This window comes from Nannospalax galili, unplaced genomic scaffold, assembly GCF_000622305.1.
Source record: "Nannospalax galili isolate Female #2095 unplaced genomic scaffold, S.galili_v1.0 scaffold610, whole genome shotgun sequence".
Classification (NCBI taxonomy): Eukaryota; Metazoa; Chordata; class Mammalia; order Rodentia; family Spalacidae; genus Nannospalax; species Nannospalax galili.
Window position 1 is genome coordinate 1,765,235 of NW_008329141.1, and position 12,028 is coordinate 1,777,262.

Sequence of the window (12,028 nt, forward strand, 5' to 3'; positions counted from 1 at the left end):
GAAAGCCTTACAATCTTTCTGCCCCCTCTTCCACACTGATCCCTGAGCCTTAGGAGGCAGAAGTTGGATGCAGGTGTCCTATTCAGGGATAAACAGCCTATAGTGTCTTATTTTCTACATGTTGACCAATTGTGGATTTCTGTGTTAATCACCACCTGCTGCATAAGGAAGCTTCTCTGCTGAGAGTTGAGAGATGATTTCGTAGTGGTGGAAAGTACTATGCATGCTACCTGAAGAACCTTGCCTAGCTGTGAATTCTGTGACCAACAACAACTGACCTGGCAAGATACGCCTACCAGTGCAACAGTGTCACAATTTTTGTGGGAGTAACCAGCCACTTTCTAATTGTATTTAAGGTCTGCTTCATAGGATGGAGCCCATACATATTGATATCAGGCCTAGGAACCTGAGGCTAGACAGGTCACAGGCCATAAGGCAGAGCCTAATGATATTATTCTGTTATATATACTATTAAACCGATTCCTAATGACTTAATGTTATATCCATAGAGTAGTCCATCCTTTTTTCTTTCTTTTTCATTTTTGTTAGAACTAGTATTTTTTGTTTCTCTTACCTGTGCTTTCAAATGACTCTTATAACCATGTATGCACTTTGTAAAATGAAAAGACAAAGCCAGTTTTAAATGTCTCAAAAGTTGTAGAGGACAGTTGGGAGCTACTGTGGCTCGAGTTTCTTCATCAAATCTACACTCATTGGATTAATAATTCAGTACTCTCTCTGCAGTCCCACTTTAGCTAAAGAGTAAGTTCTTCCTCAGTTCTGTGGGCTCAGAAAGAAAGCCAGGCCAGTTTACTATGTTATCCTTGAGCTCTCACAGACTTCCTAACTATCAGCCACTTTTCCAGATAGAGAGCTGGCTCAGTGGTTAAGAGCTCTGGCTGCTCTTGCAGAGGACCTGGGTTCAGTTCCCAGCATCCACATGGTGGCTAACAACTACCTGTAACTCCAGTTCCAGGGAATCTGAAGCACTCTTCTGACCTCCACAGGCATTGCATGATATAGGTGCACTTACTTTCATGCAGGAAATACACACAAACACAAAATAAAAATAATAAATAAAATGTATATTTTTAAATTTTCATCTTGTTGGGTCATATTAGTTCTTCAACTTGTCTGTCACTTCTATGGCATTTCACTTATGCCTGTGTCATGTCACTTGGGAAATTAATTGTTGCTAACTGGTCTACCTGTGTCAATCTTGTCTCCTAAATGAACTCTCAGTTCTTTAAGGATAAGAGTGAGATCGTGCAATTCTTAGCTTTCCTCATGCCGTCTGGCATAGCTCTAAACCTGTAATACACTGTCTGTTAGTCTTATTTTGAGAGCTTCATTCACATCATAGCTGGATCACTTAGTATGTGTCAGACCACTGTGTTGTCCTTTCTACAAATATTTATAGAAAGATTCCATAAGGATGGTGATTGTGAACACAACAGGCTACAAAGGATCTGGTGTGTCCATAACAAGCTGAGACTCTGTGGCCTTGTAAAACATCAGTTCTGCCTCAGTTTGCCAGCCAGCAGCTCTCTCTGGGACCCATGGTGGCAGCTCTGAGCACTGCTGTGGTTGGAGGAGCTTATACCTATGGGAAGCTGGGAGCATCATCCTCTTTACCAGGTTCCTTCCCACATTGCTGTGGATAATTCTGTTCATTGATCTCACTTCCAAATCAGCATTAGAGGTGCTCCTTTCTCCAAAGAGCAGACCCTAAATCTCACAAGTGGGATTGAGAACCCACCCACTCTAAGGCCTGGATTTAGTGCACAGCTCTGTGACAAATGACACTAATGAAAATGAGCTTGTTTCCTTTGCATGGGTTTATTATTATTATTATTATTAAGTGAAAAAAATATTTATTTAAGGGATATTTCACATGATTCATTCACTGTCCATCAAAGTTGCAGAAGTTCAAGACAACCCAGACAATCCTTTCTCAAAGAAACAGGTATTTTTTAATCCAGCTGTGCTATCAGCCCTTATTAGCAACTGAGATATACACTAGATCCATTCCCCAAAACATGCAATGTGCTTCTGAAATCCTCATCAGTGATAAAATGTTTCTAACAGGTTGACTGCTAGCAAAGTAGCACACAAAAAGCCTAGTGGGCGTATATTTTTATGGTCATGTCTACAGCAAGTGAGAAACTGCATTCTTAAAAGCCTTGTAATGACCATTTGCACAGGTTTTAAAACCTCTATTTATTCACATATTTTGCCCATTAACTGTGTGGTCAAGTAGGACATGGTCCCACTAAGAGTTGACTTTATACATTGTAAGCTCTGAGAGGGTGTGATGTCATATTTTTTTAAACGTATTTGGAGCATTTCCTGGCTTATAATGGTATGTCAAGATGATAACTAAACAATGCCTTTAATCAAGTCCATGTTTGTAAAAACCACTTGTATCTGTCACTGTTAGGCAAATGACAGAACCTGATAGAAAGATTCTTGGTAGTTTTCATATTAGTTAAGCCCCATTCCTCATTAGCAGTGTAACCTGAAAATTAACATCTTCTCTGAATTCACTTTTGAAAGTGAAATGCAGACAGATGGCAATATACAGTACCATTGTGAGGACTCAAGAGAGAAAGCAAGTGAAATCCTAGTAACATTTGTAACTATTATTTTTACAGTCCTTTCATTATTCCTTAAGATAAAAAGTAGCTGAGCAATAAAACAAGCCAACTGGTAGCCCAGTATTTGTTGAGTTGGATTGAATCTGTGACCTACATTCTGAGGGTTTCTGATGTCAGCAGTCACCTGAGCCTTTCTGTCAACTCAGTGTGAAGGCTGGTACCCAGAGCTGTCTCTTCTCATTCTTCTTTCCCAGAACGAAAAATATTCACAAGAGAAAAAAAAAAAGTAGTTCTTTTACAAGTGGAAAGGGAAAGAATGAGAGAGTTGCTATGTGACTCTATGGTACCACTTCAGTTTACAACAACCCAGTCACCCCCCAAGAGCCTGAGGGGTCCTCAGCCTGGCTTCTTCCCTCATGCTGGTAAAGAGTATTGATTGGTAGGAAGCAGTCAATTTGTTTAAGGAACACATTGCAAGGTCATAGAAATTTTATTGTCTGAATATTTCTGACATAAACTGATGTAAATATCTAGCAGACCTCACAAAGGACAAAACATTGAATCAAAAAGAAAAACAGACTGAGGGGTGAGTTGGGTGTCTCGTATCAAATGTTACATTTACTAATCTGCTTCGCCCTCAAAGGAAGTGGTGAGCCAGGGGTGCCAAAACCTGACTCAGAGTGTAGGCTCAGAAATTTTCAGAAAAAGAGACACAAAGCCACAACAGGAACAAACGGTGCTTTCACTGTCACTTCTACAATCTCTTCTGCTTTTACTAAAAGCTACAGAGGCAGCCTTTTGAGGCTGAGTGCAGAGCCACTGGTTTTGCATTTGGTCTTAGAATGAGGAAAGAGAATGCCTCTCTGTTGCTGCTCCTGACCAGCTCTGTCTACTTTGGCTCCCGGGGCAGCTGGTGCTCACAGGGTGGCAAAAGAACATAGAAAAAAATAATTGACCACAATGAGAACAGGATAGGAATTTAGAAAATCAGATAGAGAATATGAACTAGGCCCAGGTAATAATAAATAGCTACACAGGTATAACTATTTTCTTTTATAAACCCAAATCACTGTAGAAAGGGGAAAATGGCAGTATTCTATTTCTTTGTCAACACCAAATAACATTGCCACTGTACAAGTTTAATGCAGAACAATCAGAGAGAGATTTTCAGAGGAAGCCCAGGGGCCTCCTACTCATATAGTATGACACCCTGTGTCCCTCAGGCTAGAGGGACCAGAAGACAGAGAACAGAGGATAGCCCAAGCCTCTTGTTCTCTCCTCCATGACAATAGAGTGCCACATCTTAGGGACTATACGATGAGAAGTTTGGATAACTTTGTTATAGCCTTTCCCTGTGGCATTCTGCTAGTCATAGTGAAGCTAATATTCAACTCCTATTTTAATTTCAGTAATTTTCACTATGGGGTTGAGGAGAACGCAGGAAGAGAAGGAAGAAGAGGAGGAGGAGGAATTAGACTAATAATTGATACATCTTAATATATAGTGAATATTTTCAGTTTTTAATATTGTATTTACTTTGCTGCTGCTGTGATAAAACACCATGACAAAGGCACCTTATGGAATGAAGAGTTTACTTGGCTTATGGTTCCAGAGGGATAAGAGTCCATCATAGTAGGGAGGCATGGCAGCCAGTGACAGGCATGGCGGCAGGAGTAGGAAGCTGATAGCTCACCTCTTGAATGTGAAACAGAAAGGCAAACTGGAAGTTGGTCAAGGCTTGGCTTATGAACTCTCAAAGCCTGCCTCCTGTACCACACTGCCTCCAGCAAGGCTACACCTCCTAAGGATTCCATGACCTCCCAAACAGGGCCACCAACTGGGGACCAAATGTTAAAATATCTGAGCCTATGGGAGACACTTCTCATACAAACCACCACAATTATGTTCCAGGAACTAGGCAACTGATATATGGTATATTATTTAATATCCAAAATATCATCTGATAACTATTTGTACATTGCTCATTCACAACAGAAAATGAGGCCCACAGGGGTATGCTTATCTCCCAAATTCACATTGCTAGTAATTAACTTAATCTGTAGGTTTAAAATTTGGAAGTATAATTATTCATTATCCCACAATATTTACAGAAATTTTCATAGTTTTTAAGAACATTGCAAGAAAATGGATACTATTGTTTAAAGACATTTACCTTTAGCCAAGTGTGGTGGCACACACCTTTATTCCCAGCACTTGGGAGGCAGAGGCAGGCAGATCTCTGTGAGTTCAAGGCCAGCCTGGGCTACATGGTGATTTCCAAATCAGCTGGGGCTACAGGGAGACTCTGTCTAAAAAGACTGAAAAAGAAAAATAAAATTAAAAAATAGTAATAATAATAAATTTTCCTTCTATAAAAGATCACCCCTACAGCAACTCCAAACACACATGGACTCAGGCTTCTGGAAAGGAAAAGTTCTAGTTTCCCAAATCACCACATGCCCTACCAAGCATCTTCACCAGTGGCTTTCCCTGGCATAGAAGGAAGTGCAGACAATGATCCAAGTCCTGCTTCCCAGCCCTCCCTCATCCAGTTTCTCCTAGAGAAGAGAGTACCTAGCATCCAGCCTAAGAGTGGACCCAGGACTGGGGAAAAAATGATCTGTGTTCTGGAACCACACTCCTCTTCTTGTGGAGGTGGAGGGAGAGAAAGAGGTGCTCTTGTGATGCCCTCTCCTTCTCCAGCACACAAAAGGCATCATGGGACCCATGTAAATTGGGATTTACCAGATGCTGCTGCTAAACCTATAGGATTGAGATAAACAGAAAATTGAGAAGGCAATAGTACCTAGGTGTTTCTGGTAATGGGGAGGGAGGAAAAAAAAAAAGCAGCTAGCATGCAGTTGTTTTTAGAAGGAAGTATGATAAATCCTCTCTGTTACTCAGTGATACCTAATGCTAGCATCCCCAGTGCTAGGGTAAAGGAAGAATGCACTTTGTATTGCTCAGGTATTTGCACCTTTGTTGTCACGTGTGGTTATTCCCAAACAGATATTACAATGTGGAATTTCTCTAGGTGGCATTTTTAACAAGACATGACTAAAAGTCTTTCTCCTCTGGACAGGAGAGATGGCTCAGCAGTTAAGAGCACTGACTGCTCTTGCAGAGGACTTGGGTTCAGTTCCTAACATTTACATGGCAGCTAATAACCATCCTTAACTACAGTTCCAGGAAATTTTATGCCCTCTTCTGGCCTCCATGGGCATTGCATGGCATGGGACATGAGACAATACATTCATACACATAAAAAATAAATAAATACAAAAAGAAGTGTTTAATTTAAAAAGTCTTCTCACAAACTGATTCAGTAGGGTTAGAGAGATGGGTCAGAGGTTAAGCATGCATACTCTTCTTGCAGAGGATCAGAGTTTGGTTTCAAGCACCCATGTTGGAGACACAATGGTCTCCAGCTCCAGTGGATCTGGTGCCCTCTTCTGGCCTTGGGGTGGGGTTGGGGCACCTGCAATATGTAGCATACGTGCCTGGAACCATCACAGGTTTAAGCCATAGGAAACTCTTTTATCAGCAACCCCAAGTGAGATGTCACACAGACCACAGAGAGCCCTTTTGAAATCTGAGTGTAAAATTTTCAGGGATCCTATGGAGCTTCCAGGACCCCTAGCACATTGATGGGATCACACGTGTGAAAGTACTGAGGAGTAGTCTGCCGTCTTCCAGGTGAGCCTCCTCTTTTCTTCTTGCTCCAGTTCTTGCAGTCTAACTGGAAACTTGGTGGGCTTTGATTTTTAAATGGTTAAATTTTGATGGACAACTAAAATGACTGGGTTAAGAGAAAGCAGGTGGATCAGCAGAGTGGCTTCAATGTCATCCCATCATGAATTTCAGTAAGCAATACTTCTGAATTGTCAATTGTATCAGCCAAATGTAATTTTTGTGTGTGATACAATAAATATTGCACATCTCAGCCAACCTGCGCTTTTTCTTCTTCTTCCCAGTTCTCTAAGGACACTGAAGAAGGGAAATCAATAAATCAATTGGTACCTTGTCCAATACCCATTTCAATGACATCACAGCCCCATTTGCTGAAGATCAGATATTAGTTACGGAAAAAGACACAGACATTTCCATTTGTAATGTGTCTCTGTCTTTGTGAACAAGAATACAAATAAGAATCATGAGAGGTCCTTATAAATAATAGCTTTGTGTTAACACTATCAAAAAAAGAAAGTGATTATAGAGAGGGTAACAATGTCATTTATCTTTTATTTATTTATATTTAATGTGTATAAGTATTATGCCTGCATGTGTGTAAGTGTACTCGTGTTGTGCAGTGCCTGCAGAGGACAGAGAAGGGCCTTGGATCTCCTGGAACTGGAGTTTCAAATGGTTGTTAGCTGCCATGTGCGTACTGGGATTCGAACCTGGGTCTTCTGCAAAACAGCCAGTGCTTTTACCCACTGAGCCATCTCTCCAGCCCCCATTTTTCTTTTATAGAATTTATTGCAATAATGACACTGGTGATAAAATATAAGTATAAATAATAGAATTAAGGAGTATACCTTACTAAGGATCATAATGATCACAGCTGTGCTGAACCCAGGGTTACAGAGAAGGGCTCCAATTTCAAATTCTTCCCAGGAGCATGGCTCTCTGTCTTCTCTCAGCTCCAGCTCCTCATCAGAGGACCACCACGGATGGGTCAGGAGATCTTTAGGTGTGCTCCCAAGTGTGAAATCCTTTGCTTTTGAGAGTCCCTCTGAAGAGGCTGATGTGGCATCCTAATGATGTAGCATTAGGAGAGTGCTTACATGTTGCAGGTGAATTCCTACAGAAGGATAGATTTATGTTTAAGGAGAGGCTGTTTTTTGTTTGATTTTAATGAAAGTACTGACCAGGGGGTCTCTGGCTCTCAGGGTGCAGGTGCAACACTGAGCACAAGGATTTCATAGTCCAGTTTATTGCTTTTCCCTTGACCCTGAATTAGAGGTGTTGCTGTTCTTTTTTATTGATATTCTAGATAGTATACAAAATAATGTGTTTCATTATTAGATTTTCAATACATATATAGTACCGTCTATATTTGGCCCCTTGCTACCTACCTTCTTGTTCCTCTGCCAATGCTGTTTTTATAACAGTAGTCAATGCCTTAAACGCTTCTAAACCCTGAAATCCGTGGCGTTGGAGAGGAGTTCTGATGCTGATGTTCTTGCTGCTTGGTCAGGGGGGTCTCATCTGAGCCCCTATTTTGTACTGGAGCCAACTTAAAGCTCCTGAAAATAAGTGACTTGAGAAATACAGTGGGAAGGGATTAGATCACATAAAATATTTTAAAAACAAGGCTCAAAACCTGTGGGACTAAGACTAGTTTCAACAATAGGTATGTATGCCTGCATATGTATGGGTGTGCAGATAAAAATATACACATTCATCTGAGCCTAGATGATCTGTTCTCCTACTAACTCACTCAAAAATGCCTTAGTTCTTTCCAGTCTTTGCAGCAACCAGAAATGAGGATCTGGCTGGGCATTGGGTTCCTTGGGCGCCGCTGTCTGCAGGGAAGGCAAGGAAACCACTAGAGAAGAGCGACCCAGGTGGACCCTGACAAGCAGGGCTGACTGTAGGCCGGGACCGGTCAATGACCAGGACCTAGGTGATACAACGACCTCGGGCACCTTGGCTTCCAGGGTGAGATTAGAAAGCCCTGTTCCACGAACCCCCGCGGAAGCTCCCGGTCCAACCCCGGTAGTCAGCATTTTCCAGCACAGCGAGCGGTTAGCTGCAAATAAACATCACAAGCACCCGCGCTGCAGTCGGTGTCTGCTTGCCCTGAGCCGGTGGGGCAGTTGCAGCGAAGATCAGTGGGAAAGAAGCAAGGCCTAGAAAGGACGGGGGTGGTGGTGGGGGTATGCAGGTGAGAATGGGGATGTGCTCCCTGAAGTATGAATTCTGAGGTTTTTCTAAAGTTATTCATAAAGCCAGGGCGCGGCTCGGAAGAGGTCTGCGGTTGCCTAATACACAGAGCCCCTCTCCTTTCCTGGAATCTGCCTGCAGCGGGTCATCCATACACCCAGCCTCAACACAGGTTGCCCTCTGAGACCTGGGCTCCTAGAAGGAGCGCCTCTGTGGCTAGCTTCTGACTGAAGCCCTAGAAGTCAAGGTCTCAAAGGAGCAGATCAGGGCCCCAGCCTTAGTTCCTTGTCTTGAGAAACTTCCCTCAGTGGTCATCGTATCATGGGAGAAACTCCCCCAAAGCAAAGCCATTTGGGCGTGAAAGACTATAGCGGTAGTTTCAAAGCAGGATGTTTGCTGGAGCTCAGGGCGTCAGTTGGTAGAGGGGTGCTTGGTGCCGAACTTCCGCGAAGGTTCACTCTGAAAGCAGATTAGTGCATGGCGCGCTCTGCTGGGTCAAAGCAGTCATCATTTCTGCCAAAGGGCGCTCTTCCGAGTTCTCAGAGACTGGGTGCTCAGAGAGCAAGATGCTGAAGAACGCTATTCGGGAAGCCGAATAAGCAAAACTTAATCCAATCCTTGTGGTACTTTCTGTGGAGTATGTTAATGGAATGTAGCAATGACACACCTTACAAAATGGTGCATGTGGGAAAAATAAAGGAAATAAAGGGGCGAAAGTTGAATGCCTGGCTGGGCTGGGCTACCTGCGCAGGCCAAGACAATCCTACACCCAGAGAAAGGCGCAATGGGTGTCACCTGCCCTTTTCCGACTTTGCCCAGACCCAAGCAGAAACCCGGTTGCCTAGGCACAGCCAGGGGCCTACGCGCGCCCCACTTAGAAATACTCCGCCAAGGCAGGGCCTAACCAAAGGACGCAGAGATAGGGATGGGCCTCAAACTAGGGATCTGGCTCCAAAGCACAGAGCGAGGAGGAGAGCTGCTTTTCCGGAATCCTTGAATAGGAACTGAGACTTGTGAGTGAAGAAGTCGCCCCGCATGCTTGTATCTGAGTACCTCCTAGGTCAAAGGCGCCATCGGAGACTGTAAAGACCTTATCCAGCCTCCCTAATTTTTTTTGCCTTAAGAGCCTGAGCCCAAACCTTCAGAGCTGGAGTTCTCCCAGCCTCTCTTTCTGGGTTTCCAGTACTGGCGACAGGCCAGGTTCTGAGGGCGTAGGAGGGCAAGGGAGAATGAGTCCTCTTCCACCAGCTTCCTTTTTCTCCCGGACTTTGCAGATGATTTGGCAGTTGGGTATTGCAGAGACAGACTTCCTAAACTTCCCCCTCCCTCTTTGCAGGTTGCTAGCTGTTGCTCAAACTGCCCCCCCAACACACCTTTCTCTAAGCTAACCCTCCTCCTCCAGTTTTAGCAGAACTGGGTAATTGGGAAAGGGGACTGACGAGTGTTCTAGCAGAGTCCCAACCTAACAGCGTGGGGATAGGGTTTGTAAAGTCCTTTCTGAAGTTGCTGCTGTACCGGCCCGGACGCTAAGGAACTGGCTTGCTGGCGAGTCTGAGGCAGAGACTGGAGCGTACGGGTTGCGTTCACCTGGTGTGAGCTTGGTTCCCACTGTGCATCTCTGTTCTCCAGTCCCCTAGACTTTGCCGGAGCGGGGGGTGGGGGCAAAATCTCTCTCTCTCTCTCTCTCTCTCTCTCTCTCTCTCTCTCTCTCTCTCAACTACTACGATGTAGGAGAGGAGCTTGGGGAGACAGGCGGATGGTCAAAGGGGCATCCGCTTCTGTGAAAGCAGGACGTGGTTTACTTCCAGGGACCACCGGGTCAGGAGGAATTCCTAGGGCAGGGGCTTTCTGGGACGGTTCTTTGAGCCAGTAAATTCCGGCACTGGATCGAGAGCTGATGACTGACACTCTCAGTGATGACTGCCAGGCTGGGAAGCGCCCTTTTCCGGATCTCAAGATCATTAACCCCTGGCCACTGCAGCCTCCGCTGGAGATTAGGGTGTGCTCTCTCAGAAATGGACCCGAGGTTCTTGGCCTGGGTCCTTGCCAAACTCTGGTCGCCTGACCTTTACTTTTTGCGATGCTGGGAGAACCATTGAGGAAGGCGCGCAGACCTGTGGGTTCCCGACGCCCACCTCTTCTGAACCGGGTTCACCCGCTTGGTCCCCGAGGTCCCGAGAGTTACCTCCTCCCCCAACCACTTGTCTGAAACTTACCAGATTCCAACCTTAAGGCAGGAAAAAAAGTGTTTCATATACAAACCGATCAGGGTATTTGCAGATAATTGCGAATGTCAAATACTCGGGCGTGATGACAAAGTGCAGATATTGCCAGGGCCAGAGCTGGGCCTGAAGGGTGGTGGGAGCTGCTGGTGAAACTCCCCGACCACCTCAAGCCTGCCCAGAGGCGGGTCTTGGGAAGGGGGGTAGAGTGGCAGTAGCCGGCAGCTGCCCACAGGCCAATTAACTAAGACTTGCCTCTGAGAGCCTGTGCTGAAGAGCTCATTCATAGATCCATTCTTGAGTCCGCTCCTTAGCTGACTCTGCTTGGAGGTGCCAGGGTGGTGGCTACTGCACCAGACCAGTTCTGCCCCCTTTCATTCACAGCCACAAGCAAGAAATACACACAGGAGCGTTTTTTGCTGGGCCTGAGAGCAAAGGCCCGGCCACTTTGCTTTTCCACAGGGACTGACCCAGGATTGCTGCCCCCACTCCCTAAGAGACGACACCGAAGAAGGAGCGAGTCACAAACCACTTTGGTAATAACTCCATCTTTCTAGTGCTACGGTTGGTTTTACACAGAAATACAGACATCGTTTTTTAAAAAAGACAAAAACTCAATCCTTTAGCACCACGGTTGCAAGAGACCTTTGGGGGTGCCCCTGGAGCGGAGAGACACACTCATTCTGCCTACAAGGATCTGCCAAGGTCTCAGGAATGGCAAGAAAACAGCTACTCCAAGTAGTTTTCCAAGACAGATCCTCTGAGATTCCCTACTTTCTGCTGTCTGCCTACAAGCTCAAGGGCCTCTAGGCCTCCTGGGAAGGGGGTAGTACTTTTTTTGCTAGATTGCAAATGTACTGGCATCAAGGGGGTCACTGACAGACTGTACCATAAAACTGGTAGTAGAGCTGTGGCTTTCTTTGGGGGTGTCTAGAATCTCAGGGGGTGGCAAAGACTTGGTTGTTGGCCAGGGATGGAGCTAGAGGGGAGAGATAGGGGAGAGAAGAGCAGTAGAGGAGGGTTCACCTGCCAACTGGCCAACTGCATCGTCATGACCCCTGGGGGCTGGGGTCCTCATCAAAGTTGTGGGAGGAGGGGGGCTATCAGGGGCCTTCCACTGTCTCTGTTACTTTCTGAGAACTGAAGAATGTGGTGCTGGTGCCGATACTTTCCAAGAAAACAGGAGGAAAATGGATGGAAAATGCCTGCGCGGCTGCTGCAGGAACACAATGGGAAGAAAAGTCCAGAATACATTGGGACTTCTGTTGCTTATCACTCCCTACTGTCAGCCCCCTTCCCTTTACATTAAGGGACTGAAGT

The 12,028-nt window shown here is 45.0% G+C and overlaps 1 non-coding gene across 1 annotated transcript; it reads right to left on the bottom strand.

Annotated features, from left to right (window-relative positions):
- Positions 1–2,073: 2,073 nt before the first annotated feature.
- LOC115070437 lies at positions 2,074–2,195 on the bottom strand. Its single transcript, XR_003849591.1, has one exon. It is a non-coding gene; the product is annotated as a small nucleolar RNA SNORA32 (small nucleolar RNA).
- Between the last annotated feature and the right edge of the window lie 9,833 nt (positions 2,196–12,028).